This window comes from Cuculus canorus, chromosome 14 (genome assembly GCF_017976375.1).
Source record: "Cuculus canorus isolate bCucCan1 chromosome 14, bCucCan1.pri, whole genome shotgun sequence".
Taxonomy (NCBI): Eukaryota; Metazoa; Chordata; class Aves; order Cuculiformes; family Cuculidae; genus Cuculus; species Cuculus canorus.
In genome coordinates, this window is record NC_071414.1 from 4,148,654 (window position 1) to 4,164,631 (window position 15,978).

The 15,978-nt window shown below is 44.1% G+C and overlaps 1 protein-coding gene across 3 annotated transcripts in view; it reads right to left on the minus strand.

Moving 5' to 3' along the window:
* Positions 1–15,978, minus strand: part of KCNIP1 (potassium voltage-gated channel interacting protein 1) — a 406,302-nt gene that overhangs the window by 244,545 nt on the left and 145,779 nt on the right. The window lies entirely within an intron of this gene.

Genomic DNA, 15,978 nt, shown 5'->3' on the forward strand with positions numbered 1-15,978 from the left:
CTTTGCCTTTTTTTTTTTTTCCTTTCTTCTTTCTGCATTTTCCTCTTACAGACTGACACCAAATAACTTTCCCCTTCAGTAGGACAAAGGAATATACAGAAACAATGTTGGCACCAGAAAATCATGGGTTTTAATAGGAAAAAAAAAACCCAGCTTGCTTCTTCCTTAAGCAATTTTGCATGCACCTATACAAAAAATTACTAAGCTACCTTTGCATAGTGCTTGGTTGTTGTAGTGTATTTAACATACTACCACATACACAGCCTGGTGAGGCAATCTTGACTGTCCTAGTAAGTGATTAACATTGTACCTAAAAAAATAAAGGTGTGGGCTCCTGACATAGCTTGTAGACTCATATTCACTGAGATTCTTTCTCAATGAATTTTCATGACTGCTTCTTCATTCTGGTCTTAACCTCTTACTGTGCTCCTTAAGACAATCCTAGTCTACTCTGAGGATACACAGGGCTGGAACTCAGGCTGGATCTTCTTGACATTCCTCTCAGTCATTTCAGTTCCAGCTCTCAAGAGCAGCTTCCTGAGCCCGGTTAGCTCTGGGCACAGCAGTGAGAGAGTGAAACAATGCATTCCGCCAAGGGCAAAAAACTCATTCCCTTATATTCTTTCCTTAGCTTGTCTGTCCCTGAAGCTCAGCAAGTAGTGGAACAGTGAGGACAGCCCATCATACAAAGTAAGGGTTGGGAGTAGACCTTGGACTTCTTTTTAAGAGCTTAATAAAATGAACCTTCATATTCCAAAGACTTAATGGCTTGAGTTCACGCAAAATCTAATCTGCTTGTTTGAAAAGATGAAAAGAGGAAGAGGAATACTTAGAGATAGGATGTGTCCTTCTGAGGTCAGGGAGCTGCAAATGCTTCTCAATATCAATCACTCCTATTCTTGTCATGCTTGATTAAAATAAAAAAAAAGGAAAAAGCTACAAACTAGGACAAAGATTAAAAACATTTGTCACAACAAAGGCTATATTATAGATAGAAAAAATCTTTGGATGAAAGCAACAGGGGGTTTTTTTAAAAAAACAAACAAAAGGCCCTGCTTTTGACTTTGGAAATTTATGACCTTAATTCAATAATCATTCCCTGTGAAAAACAGCGTAGTTTCTAAGCAGCACGTAAACAGCTCTCTGAGCTGTGTGCACAATGATCTCACCAAACTCACAGTGGTACCAGAGAGCTCATGCCAGTACCCTAAGGTCACTAAGAGCAGGGATAGTAGTAGATTTATAGCCTCAAGCAATGCAGCTGCTTTGCTTAAGGTGCAGCTAGTGATACACCGCAGTTTGGCAAGGAACAAAGGAAAATGTATGCCCATAGAGCCTAACATTTGAGAGGTTTTCTCTAAGCACGCTGATCACAGCACTGCCATGAACTTATATTTAGGAGTACCAAGTTCTAATCTGTTTAGGGAGGCAGTCTAGAATTTATACTAAAATTATTTACTAAGTGTAGGCGATGATTGCATTTGGCACAAAACGTATGTGAAGGCTGCAGGTACCATATCCCTGCACCTGCTGAAGAGGCAGCAGGGAAAGCCAACAGCTTTCAGTGCGTGTACCCATATAGCGAACCGCAGGCCAGTTATGCCAAAACCTGCAACAAGAGGATGGAAGAGCAGGGCCGGAAATGAAGTAGCCCAGACCCTGTGGAGAGCAAGTGGAAAATGAACAGTACTTGGAGTTGCAAGAGTAGCTGTGGGTGTATACAAAGAGGCAGGGCATGAGCCCTGCCCATGATCTCCGGCAGAAGATGGTTAGATACCGGACAAGTTAAAAAGAGATGTTGTTTAGTGGTTTAACGGCTTTTTACTTTAGTGCAATTCTCCCGGGCAATGGCTAAACCTCGTTAGCCTACAGGAAATCTACTGAAAAACATACCCTCTAGAAACACTTGCCTGATGCTTTGGAAAAGCGGGCAGCACCAAACCCCTCTAAGTTTGCACAGGTCTCGGTGAATCCATAAGATCCAGTTTGAAGCTTTGTCTGAGGAACACCAAACTGCATATTTCATACGTGCGTGAAGCACAGCTGCTTTCACCAGCTAGAAACTCACTGCTGAGCTTGACTCTGAATATCTACCACTACTGATTTAATGACTGCAATCCAGCACTTGGCTTTTAATGATATACTATTTGCTTATCACTTGCCAAAACAGTGGCTCCCTCCTACTTTCCTACAATAAAACAATCCAAACTGTTGCTGCTGACAATAGACCTAATATTTGCAATTAATTACTGGAAATATTTTAAGTTTTGTGGATCCTTCAGTGGAAGACAACAATTACAGATAAATTTACAATATAGGATGTGAGTCATAACAGACAAAATTCCTTGGAGAGCTTGTATCTACAGATATTTAAATCATTCTGTAAATCATATAGACATTGTACATTGAGAAGCTCTATTAAAATAACTGATATGATGATTTCTGATTCACGTGGGAGAAAATGGAAACATCATAGGGAAGCTGTATTCTTTTTCAATCCTGCACAGGCGCCAAGGCTGATGTTGGGTGATTTATCATCCCACACACTTGCTAAAACTCCTTCAGAAGCCAGTAGCAGCATGTGCTCAGTGGGGTGGCCACACTTTCTTTTTTCTTTGGGGTTTAGAAATGAAAAATGTCTCTTTGAACAGTCCTGTTCATAGAAAAAAAGACATAGATTTCAAGGTGTTTTAATCGAGAGTGAAAATGGATTCTCCTTTTGGCCTCTCTTCCACCAGGGAAGAAGATATAAAAACATGCTTTGTGTTTTATACACAAATACAGTATTATCTGTAATAAAAAAATAAATTATCTCCAAAGTTTTATCATATTTCTAAAAGTTTCTGTATCTTTTGGTACATTTTTGTGATCTGCACGAACAGCTCAAAAGGACAAAACACTGTCCTACTTCTACCTATCATCCTTGCACAGAAGGACGTGTCCTATTTGGCTTTAAAGGGACTTGTGAAGACTGGTAGAGGTTAAGCTCTTAAGCAAACTACTTTTCTACCCAGAGAACAGGGACCGTACCCGTCGTTATACAAGCCTGTTCCTTGCTTTCCAACTACTATTGTCGCAACATCCCTGGAAAGTCAGATGCACAGGGCCCCACTCACACTCCTTGAGCAAGAAGGGGTTTCCATTGCTTGAAACAGAAACGTATTTTTAAGCTGGCAGCTAAATAAGGACCCCGTGTTTCCTACACATCCATCATTGGTACTGACAGTATCCGGCAATTCAGGCCAACCAACAGGGAAAAGCGTGGTGCTTTTCTGGATGTCTGCTGAGCCCAGGAGAGCTCTCGGTGGGTGCTGAGAACCCTCTCACAGTGGGGTACAGGGAGGGAGGAGCAGGAGAAGATGCTGCGCAGCGGGGGCTGCATTCACCCCCTGCACCACAGACTCACTCCCAGACAGGTGCCAAGAGAAAATCCCTTCCCAGCCTTCCACAAAGACTTGGAGGAAGCTGCATACTAGACTGCTTCTGCTCCTTTAAGTAGGCTATTGCCACCAAGGGAAGCCTGTAAATTAACCTGTGTATTAAATCTTCTCTCTGCCCACCTGCAATACCAAAACACACAACTCCGGAATAAATAGGAAGAGACTCACTAAAAAGAACTGTGTCGGCAGCAGAGCCAGACCCAAACTTGCCAGGCTTTACCAAGCTTGACAAGACTTGATAAATTCCTGGGCAGTTCGTGCCTTCAAACTTTTCTCCTTGACTCAGAGGAAGCTGTAGAAAGGCAGACAAATGTTTTTGCTATACTTGCTGAAGTTTAAAAGCTGAAGCTCAGGGAAAACAAGACACCTGCCAGCTTGAGACGTTAAAATTGAGAATCCTGCATGTGTTCCAGCTGGGAAGCAAGGAGATTTTGGGGGTGGGGGGTGGGATTTCACATATCCTCACGTCTATTTTAAGGAGGTGTTAAAGGTGACTAATTAGAGTTATTTACAGTGTTCCCCTACACTGCCTTGTGACAGCAGGTTTAGTACACAAGACTGTTCACTGATAAATCCTTTCTGTAATGTGGTATCAACAACAAAGTGCTTTAGAGTGAATAACAACAGAAAACAGTAACACAACTGATTTTCCTCACATTTGTGAGCAGTTTCATTCTGTAAATATCTCCTTTCCTATTGCAGTCCAATAAACATCTCTAAGATGGAAGCAGAAGGCGGCTGAAAACTCATTTCTGGTTTTGAGACTGAACTTATCTACAGGAATTTAAAACCTCTACTATTGTCCCTCTAAATTCCCTTTATTTCTGCCTTAGATTCTCCGTTTCAAAGCTAGACAAGTCAGCAGAGACACCAGGCATGTGCCCTCGGCTGCATGCTCCACGAGTGTGTGTCCCAGAAATGCATATGCATGAAATGAAGAATCAAACAACAGGGAAAAACATTTTGCTCAGTTTTCTGGAATGCCTACAATGAAAACAGAGGAGGGAAAGAGTTTTGGCAGCATCTCCATATTTATGTGGACCACGATATGCAAATGAATTAGAAGCTCTCTGACTAGTACAAGACATATTCGGATAACAAATATGTTGTTCTCTGGGAACCAGACCTAAAAAACACCTTGATATTAACTTTGTTAATTTATCGGAGTCGTACTCAGCAGTGTTTTCCAACACAGACGCTAACAGCTCCGTCTCTCTCTGTCTCAGCTGCTTTTTCCCCGCTGCGGGTTCCTTCACACTACCTTTCCCAGCAGTGAACAGGCTAAAATCCAAAATGTCATTTACTGAAAGATCAGACTCATAAAATCAGGGAAACAGCAGGAAAACAGAAAATGTACATTACTTCACTTTGTTGCTTAGCTTGAGGTAACTTCAACTTGACTGAGGGTACATTGCCCTGAATCGGAATGAGGACACGTTTGAAATGCACAGAGAAGTTAAAATGTAAGAGTCTTCTTCTGCGGAGAAAGATCAGTTTCTGCCGAGTTCTGGCCAATACATACAATATTACATGGTAAATTATGCAGATCTCAGGAAGATGATGCCAGTTTCCATGTGCACGCAGCCCAGCTTGGCTCTACGGGCTCCCAGCTTTTTCTGTCTATTCCTGCACCAAGAAAAGGACACACTCAAACACTCCTACTTGTTGACAATCACAAACATGGTCGGAGGTGCCCTACACCCACTGTCCACAACTCTTCCTGCAGTGATGTTTTGAGACCAGGAAATCCCTTCTGTGCAAAAGGCATCTCCTCCAGCTACTCAGTGTGCTGTGGGAGTCTCTCTTACTCACCCTTCCGGACATCTCACTTGTCCTTCCAGATTTGGTACTAAACAGTGTGGGCCTTTACCACATATAGTTAAGTACTGATGGGAGGTGACCAATTTGCTGCACTGCAATAGGGTTTAATCCACCAGTATTACAAGAACCACCACGCTGTCCTGAGCCCTTTGAGCCACAAAGGATAAAACTGGTTTGTTCTTTTCTGTTTGCATATCCAAAGAGTTTTTAAGCCCAAGAATCATAGAATCATAGGTTGGACAGGACCCACTGGATCATCGAGTCCAACCATTCCTAACAATCCCTAAACTGTTGGAAAGGGTCACAACTTCCATCACGGGATGGGGAACAAATATTTCCCTGCCAATCTTGGGAAGAGACCTATACCTGTAACTATTTCAGCATGATGTAGCCTGTCCAAAGCACTGTCTGCCTGTGGAACTGCAGTCCTGAAACTATCAGCAACATCAAATCTACTGGTTGCTTGCAGAAAGCAAAGTAGGTGATGACACTACAGAAGACCGACTCTAGCACACGGTCTTTAAAAGTGGCCATTTTTATTCCAGCCATCCTCTCGGAAAACAGCACTCACAACATCAATAACAATGGCTTAGCTTTGACCTCCCACTCTCCTACATCTCACGTGGGTAGGAACCACCTCATAACGCTTAACAAAATACAATAAAACTACATCACAGCAAGCAGGCAAGTGACAAGCAATTAACTTGGACAGAAGTCTACAGCTACAATGTTTGACACACAAAAACGGACGGCAAGTTGGCGAGGACAGCCAAGATTACCGATGCTCTGCAGCTTGGCAGCATCGCGTTCCTGAACTGCAGACCAGCAAATTCAGAGCAGCAGGTGCTGTGGAGACACAGACCCAGCGCCTTGCACCAGATCACAGGGAAAACACACACAGAATAGCATCTCCTGTAGCATCATCTCCAGCTGATCCTGCCTCAGGAATATAAATTACAGGGAAATGAAGCTCTTGAAACAGACTGGTTTACATTCATGGCTAACAGGACGGAAACCTATCCATTAAGTAAATGAGCACGATTTGGGTGGGCTTCTGCAGGGAAGCACCGCTTCACAGAAAACACGGGGAGACAATCAAAGGCTCACTCCTCCCTTTTTGTTCTTTCAGAATTCAGCAGAGTTGGGAACGCTTTTGCTGGTGGAAAATGTAACCAGGGAGATATGCACATGCTTCTACTATTTGCTTATGTTTTTCAGCCATTTCTACACACGCATTTCAGACATATTAACTGAAAATAGAGGGTTCTGACCATAAACTGTACATTTTAAAGCACTGATGTCCAAGCAGGAGCATATCCCTCACAAGTGTTGGATGCAATACAGAATCAGGGAAGCAAAGCCACACCTGCGCTTCCCAGCTCTGCCAGGGCCATTAGCTTGGCCTCGGCTCCGGCACTGCTGGAGGCCAAGTGGAAAGCAAAGCAAAAGCAGCAGGAGTGCAGGGTGAAGGGGAGGTAGAAGCGGGGAGGCTTTGCATTTTCTGAGTGATCAGAGTCTGAGATGCCAGAGTCAGCATGGGGATCACAGGGTCAGGCTGCTAACTTGACACACCAGCAGTTTCCAACAAATGTCTGCCTGGTTTCAACTCAGATATAGGGTAAGAACATTTACCAGCTAATTTTCCATCATCCCTACTTTCCACCTAACAACTCTAAAGGGACGCAGTTTTGCTAACGCAACGAGATGTGACAAAACCAACTCCAAGTCAGAGCCTTTCCAAAGTTCCCAAAACATCTTGCAAGCCCTGCCAGGCAAAGGAAAGTTCCAGGTTTGGACTAAACTTGTAACGTAACTAATTTGCTGTGTGGGTTTTACAGAGCAGTAGTACGCTCAACACAAGAATGCATTTGGTCCAACAGATATGGCCCCACATTTAATTTACACCCTAGTAACTTAGATCTGAGTTCGGCTGTGGATGATGTTCAAAATGGCACATTGTTTTGTTCTCTATCGTGCATTGCTGAGCACCAGCACCCAAGGAAAGCACACAGCGCTCCGATTTCTTGTACTGCATGAACTTATGAACTGCAAGTACTTTACCTCCATCAATAGTCAGGACAGAGGAAAGAGAACGGCAGCGTCAGCTAAAAAAAATGCAAATGTAGGCATGTAAAGCTGATGGCATTACTCAGAAAATGCCTGATGAGAAAATTCCCTTTTATTTGACAGCACGCTTTCCTGGAGGGCTGTGGTGAGCCACGTGCAGCCCCAAGCTCCATTGCAGAGGTGATTAGAATGATAGGACAGTAGCTCAGCTGTAATGTCCCATTCCTGCCAAGGAGAGGATGCCAAATTATTGTTGGAAACAGCCCCTTTTGATGCCTTAAAGCCCTGGAAATGAAAGGCACTTTCCTGAAAGAACAGTCTCTGGTTGGCGCTCTGTCCCAGCACCAAACCTGCTCTGCCTACAGGTCTGGTTGCTGCCTACAGAAACAGCAATGGACCTTGTGGGACCAGACTTCCTTTGCAGAACTGCACGCACTCGCCTTTGCTCATCATTCAGTACATACAAATGTCCATGCAGGCAGCTCTTTGTCTAGATGCACACAGCCTGGCTAATTCTGTATGCACAGGACTGCAAACTAGACCTTCAGTCTGCTCATGTGTTAAAATACCAGAGGAAAACAAACCACACGTTACAGTCGTTCAGACCCACAAGAGGACATGCTCCCAGTTCCTGGGGTGCTAGTATCACAGTGTGGGGGCATGTCGGACTCTCCCAGTGAAGCATGTAAACTAGCATGCCAATTCAATTACACTGGCTTATTAGGATTAGCAGACAGCAATCCTCTCTGCACTGACAAAAACTTTCCCTCTTCACATTTTTTCTTTTCATGAGCCACTCTCAGTTCAGATGGCAATGTGCACGTCCCTTGAACTGTGAGAATTAAGAGTGCATAGGGTTGCTGATGCTCTCTGCTGCCTCACGGGGTTCACTTGTGCAGGATGAAACAGTTTTCCTAAGGGAAATTGTCCTTCCCTGCAGGTGCTGTGCTGGCTGCTGCTATTTTGCAGCTGGGGAGCTAACGGCATTACCCTTCATGGAGCCGTGTGTGTACCCTACAGAGAGCAAGCCCCGGCTCCTGTAGTTCGTGTCTTGCCAGAGGTTTCGGTCAGTAATCAAAAAAATCTATGTGGCTGATGCGTAGCATCACTCATTAGAAGAAAGCAACAGCAGTATGGGAAAACGTACCTGGGAGTTCAACCTGGATCTGCAGGCAGACAAAGCTGGTATTGTCAAAATATGCAAGCTCCATTTCTGGAGCCATGCTCTAACTGGATACATCTTGTCAACGTGGCTTGTTTCATCCATATTTTCCTGCATATAAATTCATCAGGCAAAAACGCTTATTTTGTCAGAGCACTAAGAGCCCCTGATGTTCAGTACTGATCTCTGGCACACTGTAATTTGGTTCCCCGCTTCCGAGGCGACACTCCCCCTTTCCACTAAGGACCCTTCAGCAGAACGATGCAGGCATCTCCCAGGTTTCCTAGAAACCTGCCTCCAGCAGCACAACACGTATCTCACAGTCGTGTTCTCCATTAGCTGTTCTCAGCCACGATACCTGTACTGCTCACTGGCTTTTAGAGCCCATGGCTGTGGCCCTCTGTGGAAATTCTGGGCACTTCCAAATCAGATGCCAACAGAACAAGCCTGAGGGGAGAAGGATTTTCGTAAAGCAAGAGAAAAGCAAACACTGCTGTGTGTGAAGAGCTGCAGTTGTTGAATGCGTCAAGAAAGCAATGTTTGGATTGAGAAAAGCCAAACGGATGTAGCAGAGCTCTGCTAGAATAAGATGACTCTCTTACCCAGTTCATGTCATCTTTAAAACTTCTCAGCACAACAGCCACGCCAGTTCCCCTCCTGCCTCCCCCAACCCCAGCAACTCAGGCAGCTCTGCTCTCCTGTGTCCATCCGCCGGCACGCAGTCCTTCCCCACCAGCCACACTTACTCCCTGTGAAACTAATCTCCTTTTGATCGTGGTTTGTTTAAAGCCTTCAGACCAGAGCCAGCATGAGTTATATCCCCACCTTCTTGCATCCAGTTAGAAATTAACTGAGCACCCTCTGTATCCTTTTCAGTCCAAAGACATCACCCACAGGATGATGTCTGTGTTTTGAAGGTCACAAATACAGATTGGAGATACCTGGGCACAGCTTCCTTAATTTTTGACTTGCCAATTTTGAACACGTGCATACCATTTACATTCTAAGCATTTTTCATCTGTTAAATACAATCCATCTTACAATAACGGTTATTCCCCTTCCCTCTGGCATCTCAGAACTAGTAAAGGCAGAAAAATTAAATACCTTGCTCAAGAAAACCCTAAATACATTTTGGTTAGAAATGCTCCTGTGGTACCATTTATCTCCAACCTGCATTTCCCAGTTGGATAAGATCCCTGCCGTGGATTTTGGTGTTTTCCTGCAGCGGAGGATACGGGGTGGTTGGAGCATCCCACATCTTCTGAGGAAAACCTCTCAGGAGCGAAATACAGAAGTTTCTTATCTTGCAAATAGCCACGGTGTGAACGGTGACACGACCCTGGCCCTGAGCAGGTACCCAGACTTTCTGCACCGCTGTACCATTACGTTCTCTGGGGAATGATTCTGAATAAGAAACATGGCACTTGACATAAACACTCAGCTCTGTCTCCCACAGTGTAACTACAGTAGCAATTACACTTTTCTATTTGCATCTAAAACTATAATAAAATTACAAGCCAATAAAGTATTTGGAAAGTTTTGGTGAATAACCTGAATCAGTATAAATTTTAATTAATTAAATATATCAGTTAAAAAAAAAGACTTAATTTTGGGAAAAAAATGTAAATCTTCAGGGTTTTTACTAAAGCTTAAATAAATATCAAAACCATTTTGCCTGCAAGCTTATAAGTAGAGAAATAAAACATTTCTATTTCCCCCTCATGTTTGATCAAGATCAACAGGAGTTTATAACTAGTTTTGGTTGACCTTGGTCTGCTTTTTTATAGATAAGCTTTTCCTCAAAAAATCTATATAACCCCAAGTAACTCCTCTTTACATATTTGGTAACATTAACCACTGTAAAACTGGGAATTAGCCAAAACCTCTGCTAAGTATTAACTTCCAAGCTTTTCACATTTATAGTGTTAAATACTTTCAGTCGCAAAAACCCAAGAGCTTCCTAGTGCCCATTCCAAACATCAAACACCCAGTAATTCACACTGGAACAGCTGAAGATGATGAAGGTTGGAAGATTACCAAGGGTGGAAGTTGAAAGTAAGAAAATATTTTCTAGTTAACCCTTTTGGATTATTGAGGAACAAAAAAACTTCAAAGCACCACAACCTACTGAAGTCTCTAATCGCTTCTGCTCTGGGGGGATTTCATGGCTCTGTGTCGATGTGCTGCACTCGAGTGACACGCGGTACCGGTAAGAAACAATGCAGCAAAACATATAACACACGATGTAATGCACTTTCTGCCGTCCATTTGTCTTTATTCCATATCTCCAAGCTGAGTCTGACTACAGCATTTCAGGCAGGCGCTGGATGCTTGTGGGAAACAATCAGGGATATAGGTAGCTTATTTTAATTTAATAAACGCTATCTACTCTTAAAACCAGCTATTTGAGATCACTCTGCCTCACTACCAGGAATTATAATTTATAGGAAAGAAAGCAGAAAACAAAGCAAGAGGCAAGGCAATAAATTTAGAGCTAATGACTCCATAGGAGTTGAAGAAATAGTGGCTAAAAGATGAGGGAGTGGGGAACAGAAGCAGTCATGAGTCCATGAGCCCTGCCCGCTGCTAAGCAAACCCCACACTAGGGGAAGGTCTGGCACAGAGCTGCCGAGGACACGGGAGAGCAGGGTACAAATAGCTCCCACACTTCCATGCCACGCATCCATTGGAGGCATCTCCCAGCCATGTGGCTGGGACATTTGGCTGCTGCAATGCCGAGCAGCCTCCCAGGCACCTCTCTGCACTCCCGAGAAACCAGAAACCAGTGCTTCACACCAAGCGGCATATTCTGACGAACGCTTATTGGTCATCACGGTTTTTCCAAATTGCTTTTGATTGAGTGCTTACATCAAACAGTTTTGTTGCCGAGTGCTGTTCTGTACACACGTTACAAAGATAATTCCCGAGAAAAAATCCACCTGTCAAACCTTCAGCATTCAGTGCAGCAGCCCTCCACGTACCTGACCTGCCAGAATGTATCAACTGACAATCAGAAAAGACTAGGGAGAGAAAATGAGATGTCAGTGCTGTGTACTGGCTCTCGGGCGCAGCCAGGAGAAACCACATCAGCCCTTTTTTCCATTCCCCTATGCACCGGCAGGCTCAGGTCTGCAACCCAGGGAAGGAAGCTCTCCTCGCCCTAGAAGGAAAAACAGTGGGAACTGAGATATCGCATCACAAAATACCCAGGACACAGGGCTGTACAGTCTTGTATACTTGTACTCTTGAGTCTTCAGGACACATACATTCATGCACAATAGCAGCAGGCTGTCAAGTGTCTTTGAGGAGCAGAAGCAAGACAAAAGCCATTTTTCAAAACAATTTTTCTGTCAAATTTAAACAGATTTTTGATGGATAAAGACAAGCCTGTCACTCTTCCCCTTATATTTCAAAGGCCTAGTGAGAAGAAAGCTCCCATAAAGACCTTACAAAAAGTTTTTAGTAGCCATAGGTACTGAGCAAAGTAAACACCAGGGCAGCTCCCCTGACCAAAGCTATCACCTCCATTCCACAACTGTAGGTTCTAGGGCTAACCAAGACCCATTCCTTGAAACACTACTCAGCCACTTCTCTGTCTGAGCAAGAAAGCAGATTGTTTCAGCATAGGGAACTGAAAGGGCACAGCTGTGACCAGCAACCTTAGGAGCTTGGGTCAGTCAGATATTCTTATGAAGACTCCGGAGTCAAGCAAGATAGAGTGGTTTCCCATTAAGTAAAATACTGGAAAATACAGCTGGTCAGACACCAAATCTGATGCTTCTGGACAATAAGCCATCTCAAGACTGGGGAGGGGCTCTTTGTCAGACAGTGCAGGGATAGGACAAGCTTTTTAAGCTGAAAGAGGGAAGATTTAGATTAGACATTCAGAAGAAATTCGTTACTGTGAGGGTGGGGAGCCCTGGCCCAGGTTGCCCAGAGCAGTGGTGGCTGCCCCATCCCTGGAGGTGTTCAAGGCCAGGCTGGATGGGGATTGGAGCCCCTGATCCAGTGGGAGGCATCCCTGCCCATGGCAGAGGGGTTGGAACAGGACAGGGTCTAAGGTCCTTTCCAACCCAAACCATTTCACGCTTCTACGATTCCTTCAAAACTAAGTCTAGAAATTGGTCACTATAGAAATGGCACAAGTGACATTTTAAGCAAAGTGGATTCCTTTGTTACCTTGCAAAATTAAACAACCATGCTGGGCTCCTCTTGATAGTTTAGGGTTGGGTGGTCTTGAATCAAAATATATTTACTCACACTCCACAGACTCAGATTCCCAACTGAAAGTAGTGCTGCTTTCTGCTGGTGCAGTCAGGGTTAGCGTTAGGTCTGCAGCTGTAAGGCCAACAAGATTCAGATATTGAGGAATATTGGAGTTACATTTCACTTTGACAAAGTGGGAGAGAATAAAGAAAAGAAAGAGCAAACATTGGTAATCCCTTATTCCTCATTTCTCCTTTTCTACTGTAATTGAATTTGCCCACAAATGGCACAGTGCAACCATCCCCACTGCACACTACCATGGAAGGATGAGAAGCAGTCATAACAAGAATTTCCTCTGCTTTAGCAATCTGCTAATATAAATGTTTCCATGACGAATATGGAAATGGCTGATTCTAGCCACAAATTTGGTCTTGATTGGCTGCAGACTGTAAAACCACATGAAAAAAATCCCTATTTCTGCAGCTAGCAGGAATTAGAGATATATTTATGTGTCCATTATTTGCTGTGCTGGCCCTCTGCCTTTTAGTGTTGTTGTAGTTTTGGACTTTTTTCCCCCTAACTCATTTATCGTTTTATTGCTTATGTTTGCTGGAGGATATACAAGGAACTTGAAATTCTCAAGTCCATCTTAATCTTGTATCTAACCGCTAACAGCTAATGTACTAAGAGAGCACCAGACACTCCTCTCAAGTTCATTGGCATTTGGTCCATACTGAGTTCTCAATGTTTCTTCCAGTTCCTGGTACCCCCAAATCCCTACACCTTTAGTTTTTTTAAAGTGGCAGTAATCCCAGAGCCAGAGGATGAATGAAGTTGGAAGGGACCTCAAAAGATTTTCTTGTCCAAACCCCTCCCCTCAAGGTAGGGTTAACTAGTGCAGGTCCTCAGGACTATGTCCAGCTGGAGTTTGAGCACTGCTAAGGATGAGGACTCCGCAGTCCCTCTGGGCAACCTGTTCTGATGCTCAGGCAGCCTCACAGTACATCTTTTTTTCTTGTATTTAACTGGAATTCGTACTCATTGCACTTTGTCCCCTCACTGGACATCACTGAGGAGACCCTCGCTCTCTATCACCTCTACACCCCACAAAAGGGTTTTGTACACTCTGATAAAATCCCCCTGAGCCTTCTCCGCTGCAGGCTGGGCAGTCCCAGCTCTCAGTCTCTCCACATATATCAGATGCCTCAATCACTTACTATTCCTCGTGACCCCTCAGTGGACTCAGTCCAGTAGGCCCCCATCTCTCCCGTACTGGGGATCCCAGCACTGGACATGGCGCTATGGATGTTTCACCAGTGCTGAACAGAGGAGACTCATCACCTCCCTTGACCTGCTGGAGATGCTCTGCCTGGGAAGCCTGGGAAGCTGCTGGCTGCCTTTGCTGCGGAGACACATCCCTGGCTTCAGGCCGTCCCCCAGGACCTCAGTCAGGCTCCACCAAGACCCCAAAAATGCTGTGCAGTTTTGCTGGTTTGAGATATGGGCAAAGCAACTCAGTAGAAAGAGGTGTTATGTTTTACTAGGCCAACTCAGAAAGCTGGAAAAGGCAGACAAGGAGAATCCCAACAGTGAATAAAGTTTAATTGCCATCAGTTGAGGAGATCAGAGGCAATAATTTCCAATGAAATGTACAAATAATCTGTGGAACTGTTCCAAGCCACTACGCAAGCAAACAGCACAAATCTCAGAGCATATTCAGGGACACTCCAGCGAACAGGGAGAGGTTCTGCAGCTTTACTGATAGGATTGCAAACCTAAGAAGCAGAAATCTTTATCCCACAAGACAGGCTGTGTGGCTCATAACCCGCCTAGAAAAATGTCCAATTATACTGGATTAAGTTTTCAAATTCAATCCAGAAGAATGATCTCCTCTACAAACCAACAGCAGTGTCCACTATTAGAGACAAGTTCTTGTACTTGATGGACCACTGCTTTCAACTTGAAGGCAATTTCTGCGCTACTCCTGCCTTTATTGATTCAGCCCCCCCATTTTCATTAAAACACGGAATTAAATCTTGTTCTTTTGAACAGAACTACAACATATCCTCCAGCATTGCTGCTCCCAGCTGGACTAAACGAACCACCCAGCAGTCCTGCTGCCAACACCCTTGACCCATCCGTGAGCTGGTGGTGAGGGGGAGCAGCGCAAGAAGAGCTGTGTCTAGTACCAAACCTGGAAGTGCTCAGCACAGACCACTTAAGCCCACTCCACAAGGACCCACCACGGCTTTACTGGTATTAACTCATGTCTGGAAACCTCTTGCTTCAGACCTGACCTGTTTATTTTACATTTTCTTGAAACAATATATGCACATGGTTTTTGCTTTTAGTTTAGTACAACAAAGTTATGTATCTTCAGGTACACATGAGCTGCTTAACTAGAAAAAGGCTGTACAGATTATCTTCAAACTACTTGGAAAAACACATGTTTACCAAGATGACAGTGTATTTGCAGAGGTGTGGCTCTGGCCCTGTCATATCTATTCCTTGAAGCTTTTGCTTTAGCAGTAGTATTTAACTTGTATGCAAATCTTGAAATAGTATAATAAACACAGAGATACCTACATATAATAAAATTAATATTAAAATAAATAAGATCATAGCAGATGATACTCTAATAACAAAATGGATAATAAACACTCAATAAGAAATAGAGACAGCATTATCAAATGGAGTGGTTTGACCCAGGCATCGTTAGCAAGATGCCCTCTGACAGAGAAGGCAACCCCCACAGCAGGCTGCATCAACAACTGTGCAGTCAGCACTGGGACAAGCGTTCCTTCCTTTCCCTCTGCTCAGCACATCCAGAGTGTCATGACTGCCACCCAGAGTGCCATGACCACTTCCAGAGTGCCACGACCAACTTTGAGCTCCCCAGTACAAGACAGACAGGAATACACCAGAGCACGTTGCAGTGGAAACCTCCAGGATGGTCAGGGGCTGGATGAGATGCTGAGGGAACGTGTGCAACACTAAATCCATCATGTTGTTGTGACTGACTTCTACTATTTAGCTTACAGACAAAGAACAATTTCAGACTGTATTTAAGCCGAGCATATATTAGTATTTCACTGTGAAGATGAAGTGCTCACATTCAGTGTAGAACATGCCAAGCAGGCCACAGGCATGCAATGCAAACATGCCTTTGCTACTGCTCTTGGGACGTGCAGGGGGGATCCTCTGGGCATTGATCTAGAGGAGCATCTGCAACTGACTGAAGTCAGCTGAATCCAGCAGCGTCGTTCCGTAACGCTCTTTCCT